The following is a 6,372-nucleotide window of genomic DNA, read 5'->3' as shown; positions in this document are numbered from 1 at the left end:
ATACTGTACCTTCCTCTCAGTGATCTTGCTTTGCAGCTGCAAATTCCAATTTAAGATCCCAAAACAAGACCCTAGTTTTAGAGAAAGCATTCTGTAGGTAGAACAGCTCTTCAACAACTTCATGTGTTGAAGAGTGGCTAATATAATAGTCTTTTGAACATATAAAGCAAACACTGGATAATGCTCTCTTACATCTACAAATATACATAGAGGGAGACAGTGTAATAGAGGAACCATATAATAGAGAGTGGTATCAGGTTTCCCATCCCAACAGGGGAGTTCAATATCACTGCCTTGGGGGGCAGTGTATGGTCCAATCAGGAATTGTGTTGTGTATCTCAATATTTTTTGACCCAACGACCTATCCATTTTTCTTTCAAGAAAATTTTAGAAAAAGGCAGAATAGTTTATTTCCAATTTAAATTTCACTGAAGCTAGTAAAGGCACATACTATCTATCACCTGTCAGAATGGCAGCCTAGATACCGCATGGAGGTACAGTACTTAACTGGACTCACTCTGTGTAAAACCACTGGCAGCAGTAGTTCAGTGACCAAAGTTCACCCAACACTAAGGCATACCACCACTGTAGGTCTCAAAGAGAAGTATTTTTAAAAGCCTCAGAGAGATATCATGCCACAGAATGTACCTGGATCTCCAAGGAACACTAAACCCACTATCAGTGTCCCATATTCTCCTCTCTTTGAGCAAAAGCCTAGTCATAGCCCAATCCTTTCCTTTTAAAGGCTCACTTACTTAATGAATCCCAACTGCTAACCTTTTCCTCCAGGCCTGATAACTTGGTACACTCCCTTTGGGGCAGGTGATATTCCTCACATAAAAAGGAATCTTATTAACCCTTTTCACTCCTTGCTGGAGACAAGGTAAGTACATCTCTTTCACAGGACCCAAGTAGTAAAGAATGATCATATCTCCACCTTTTGCACTGCACTGAGACATTTCTAAATGTGAAAATGTTGTATTGTGAAAAGTAACTTTCAAAACGTCATTGTTGGGTTCCATACTTTTTGTCCCTTACTAATTCCATATCAAATTTACTCAGTGTACAACTAAAAAACACTCTTTTTTAAATTGCCAGCCTTCTAAACTGAACTTGGGATCCGAAAGTTAAGTTGGGCTCTTTGTTGGCTCAGGTATCAGCATCATTGTTAAAGATTCCATAGGTCAAATCTGATACTCCGTTCCACCTGTCTAACCTCATTGTCTTCCTTCAGGATGTTCAGCTAGGTGAGGGAAGATTTCAGTTATAGTCAGTGCTTTATAGAATGCTATACCAGATTCAGCTCATCCCATCCTGCCCTGGCCTGGTTCCTCCACACTCAGTCACATCCACTTTGGGGACTGAATTAGCTGTCCAGGGGCCTCTTTAAGGAAAGAAGGTGTCATAACTATAAAGAGAAGGGTAACAGCTCTCCTGTGTACAGTACTATAAAATCCCTCCTGGCCAGAGACTCCAAAATCCTTTTACCTGTAAAGGGTTAAGAAGCTCAGGTAACCTGGCTGACACCTGACCCAAAGGACCAATAAGGGGACAAGATACTTTCAAATCTTGGGGGGGGGGAAGGCTTTTGTTTGTGCTCTTTGTTTGGGGGTTGTTCGCTCTTGTGACTGAGAGGGACCAGACATCAATCCAGGTTCTCCCCATCTTTCTAAACAAGTCTCTAATATTTCAAACTTGTAAGTAAACAGCCAGGCAAGGCGTCTTAGTTTTACTTTGTTTTCTCAACTTGTAAATGTACCTTTTACTAGAGTGTTTATCTCTGTTTGCTGTACTTTGAACCTGAGGCTAGAGGGAGGTCCTCTGAGCTCTTTAAGTTTGATTACCCTGTAAAGTTATTTTCCATCCTGATTTTACAGAGATGATTTTAACCTTTTTGTTTAATTAAAAGCCTTCTTTTTAAGAGCCTGATTGATTTTTCCTTGTTTCTAGATCCAAGGGGGTTGGATCTGTATTCACCAGGAGTTGGTGGGAGGAAGAAGGGGGGATGGTTAATTTCTCCTTGTTTTAAGATCCAAGGGGTTTGGATCTGTATTCACCAGGGAATTGGTGAATGTCTCTCAAGGCTACCCAGGGAAGGGAATTAGCTTTGGGATGGTGGCAGCGGACCAGATCTAAGCTGGTAGTTAAGCTTAGAAGTTTTCATGCAGGCCCCCACATTTGTACCCTAAAGTTCAAAGTGGGGAAGCAGCCTTGACAGAAGGTTACTGAACTTTTCTGCCATCTCAATTCCTCTCCCTACTGGCAAACTTTCAGTGACAAGGCCCTGCAATAGGATCTCCATTAGGTTAAGCCATTGTAGACCATGGACTTACTCTGAGCCAATATCTGCACTTGGCTTACCAATGTAAATCTTGCTGTTACAAATGTTTATTGAGGTACTGAGACAAACAATTTGTAATGGATACATACACTTTATTTCATCAGTAAAGCTATGGAAAATATTTATATAGTTGTTTCAGTGGGGAAAGTGTATGTCACACAAACCAAGGAAGTTAATCAAATTTGTTTCTATATGATTATACACATGTGCTTACTCAGGGCTAACCTTAGGCACAAACAAAGCAAGTAGCCCCTTGGAACCTTACACTTCTGAAGACCAGTGGTACAGTATAACTCTGCAATTAGTAGTCCTATTTCCATTTCTGATCTTATTGACAGAATAGAAGAAATCCTTCTATCCTACATACCTACCTATATGACTCTGAAACAAGATCAGGAACACTGTGATGTTTGGTGTTGGGAGCCTTGTGCTATCTTATGGCCCCCCAAACCAGTCAGACTTGCCTTTCTCTGACATATAGTAAGGAAGTTCTATAAATGTCTGTTTGCTTTTTAAAGTTGTGTTACCCTGTATTGTCAATAAAAAATATTACATCTTGCAAAAGTTTGTGTATATTGCTTGAGTGGTAATTGAAAATGGTTGATGACTTAGAAATGTGATGCAACAGCATTTAGCTAATTTAATTCTCTCTGGATGTTAATACTGAATCAATTAGAAAATGATTACCCAGTATTGGAGCACTTTAAAACCAAATTGATACGTCTTAAAAATGTGCACATAGACTAAATGCCTCTAGGCAAATTTTAGAAAGACAAGGTGGGTGGGTAATATCTTTTATCTGACCAACTTCTGTAAGGAGCATGTGATGACCTCTTGTTTGAGGTGGTTCCTGCTGGAATGAAGTACAGTAAGTGGTTCTTCCGTTTTTTGAAGTCCTTCTGCAGAGCTATGCGATATAGAGTGGTCAGAGACTTATGGATGGTTAGGCCTCTGGGGATGATGTTTACTTTCTTGCCTTGCTCATGAAGCAGGTGTTCCTGTTACATTTTTGCTTTCTTTTTCTCCATGGAGTTTCTATTTCAGATGGCAACATTCAATATCTTCCATTGTTGTATGCAGTGTTGTATCTGTGTTGGTCCATGGAGCACAATGTTTTGGTCCTGAGATCAACATGGCTACAATGTCTGGTCAAATCTGTTTTTTGTTTCTTTAAAACCTTTTGGCTGCTTTGGCTCTTCTTCTTGTCAGCACAACCTATCACAAATATTTCTAAGGCATCTATCATCCTGGCATATAAACTCTCAAACCTTTGCATCATCACACATTTCTTCCCTTGAATTGTCTAGGAACTGTTCCTTCATCTGTCAACATGGAGGAATTTTCGTTCATGAGGCTACCTATACTGAATCATCTACACTGCCAGTAGATGAAAACATTATTGTCCCATCACAGTTCATTTAATCTATAAAATAGCACCCTTGAGGTTCTTAAAATCTAAAGGATATGGAACTCAAATCAGATACTAAATTATATTCATAGCTTGAAAAATACTCCTGGGGAAAATTCTGTCTTGAAAACAAAATGTATGTTTTCTCTTTAATCTTCTCAATGCCAGCAAAGACTGAAAATGCTTTTGTTCCAGAGTATTATATATTATTACTACTAACAGACAACTGTTAAAAATAATTAAGGTTGCTTAATAATTAATAATTAAGGGCAATACCTCTCCACACAAATCCTTGAAAGGAAGAACATGTCCAGTTATGGTATCCTTTATTAACATGTGTTAACTCACATATAGCGCATTTCCTGCTTTCATTGCCCTTCTGTGAATAAGCTCCATACACATCCAACATGTATAGTAACACACCATATTCTTCAGAATCACACAATAATGCAAAACCTTAACTCCAAACTCAGCAACATTAACATACATCTATTATGCATCCAAGCCCAAGCAAAGTGTATAATGTATTATTTTTACATTAGATAGATATTAATAGTACTAGTGATATTCCCCAGTGTCAGTGTAGGGAATATCTGTTAGTACCAATAAATGTATTACGTAACCATAACAAGTTAAAAGGAAACTTTTAAAGTGAATCCACTGTACTTATTATGACTATAACACCCACTTTTATTAGACTATGCTCTTTTTGAGGCTTTCGCAACACATGTTCAGACAATAGGCAAGACATGAAAGGCATTCTTTTCTAAGAAAAGCATCACCCCACGCATGCTGGACTTTGGTTCAAAATCTGATATCTGGCAATTATATAGGGATATACTGGCAGATTTTGGAAATCCACAACGTAGATCAGTCAGTTTCATATTGACTCTACTATCACTTGTATATATGTACAGTAGTTACACTGCTGTACAGTTGGAACAAATCCATAACAAATACATCTATTTAGTGAGCCAGTCAATAAATACCAGGATTAGTTACATAATAAAAATGGTACTATGGCCTTGCAATAGCATTGGGTTATATTCAGAGCTTAAAATATCCAGTCATCCATGGAGTGAAGCAAGATTAACTTGCTGAGTCCCATTCAACTTCTTCATAACCTAAGCTTTCAATTTTTAAATAATGGATATGTCTAATCTTTACCACTGCACAACAATCTGTCAAACATGTACCGACTGAAAAACCAAAGCAGTGCTGTCTTCCAAAGTCTACAGACGGTTCCAGGTCTTCTATTGTGCTCCCAAAGCTTTTCCAAGTTGCAGCAGAATTAAAACTAATCAAACTTGGTAGTTTTCACTGCTGTTGTGTAAATCCATGCTCAATTATCTTCTGCTGCTACATAGGAAAGATATGGGTAGCAGCAGAAGCAGGCCCTGGAGGTAGCCACTGGGAAGGAAGACTCAAAAGTAGCAGTCAGGGGAGAAGTACAAAGTATTAATATAAACAAATAACACAAGTATGCAGGGACAAAATTAGAAAGGCCAAGGCACAAAACAAGATTAAACCAGCTAGAGACATAAAGGGTAACAAGAAAACATTCTACAAATACATTAGAAGCAAGAGGAAGACCCAGGACAGGATATGCCTATTACTCAATGGAGGGGGTCGGGGTGGAACAATAACAGAAAATGTGGAAGTGGCAGAAGTGCTAAATGACTTTTTTGTTTCAGGTTTCACCAAAAAGGTTAGTAGAGATTAGACGTTTAACATAGTGAATACCAGTGAAAACAAGGTAGGTTCAGAGGCTAAAATAGAGAAAGAACAAGTTAAAAATTACTTAGACCATTAGATGTCTTCAAGTCGCCAGGGCCTGATGAAATACATCCTAGAATACTCAAGCAGCTGACTGAGGAGATATCTGAGCCATTAGCGATTATTTTTGAAAAGTCATGGAAGACTGGAGAGATTCCAGAGGACTGGAAAAGGGCAAATATAGTGCCAAAATACACAAAGGAAAATAAGGACTACCTGGAGAATTACAGCCCAGTCATCTTAACTTCAGTACCCAGAAAGATAATGGAGCAAATAACTAAGCAATCAATTTGCAAACACCTGGAACAGGGATCAGCAACCTTTGGCCCACGGCCCGCCAGGGTGCTTACCCTGGTGGTCCGGGCCGGTTTGTTTACCTGCCACGTCTGCAGGTTCGGCCAATCGTGGCTCCCACTGGCCGCGGTTCACCGCTCCAGGCCAATGGGGGCTGAGGGAAGCGGTGGCCAGCACATCCCTCGGCCTGCACCGCTTCCTGCACCCCTGTGCACTCCAACCCTTGCCCTGAGCCCCCGGCCTCAACCTGCACCCCTCCTGCACCCCAACCCCTGTCCTGAGCCCCCTCCCGCAGTACGCACTCCTGCCCTGAGCCCCCTCCTGACTCCGCACCCCTCCTGCACCCCAACCCCCTTCCTGCACACCGCACCCTCCCACACCCTGTACTCCCTTCCGCACCCCAACCCTCAGTCCCAGCCCTGCAGACAATTTCCCCACCCAGATGTGGCCCTCGGCCCAAAAAGTTTGCCCACCCCTGATCTAGTCTGACTTCCCATATAACACACGCTATAGAACAGGTATCGGCAACCTTTGGCACGCAGCCTGCCAGGGT

Source organism: Terrapene carolina, unplaced genomic scaffold (assembly GCF_002925995.2).
Source record: "Terrapene carolina triunguis isolate 2854851 unplaced genomic scaffold, T_m_triunguis-2.0 Scaffold42, whole genome shotgun sequence".
Lineage (NCBI taxonomy): Eukaryota > Metazoa > Chordata > Testudines > Emydidae > Terrapene > Terrapene triunguis.
Note: the sequence above shows the minus strand (reverse complement) of the source record.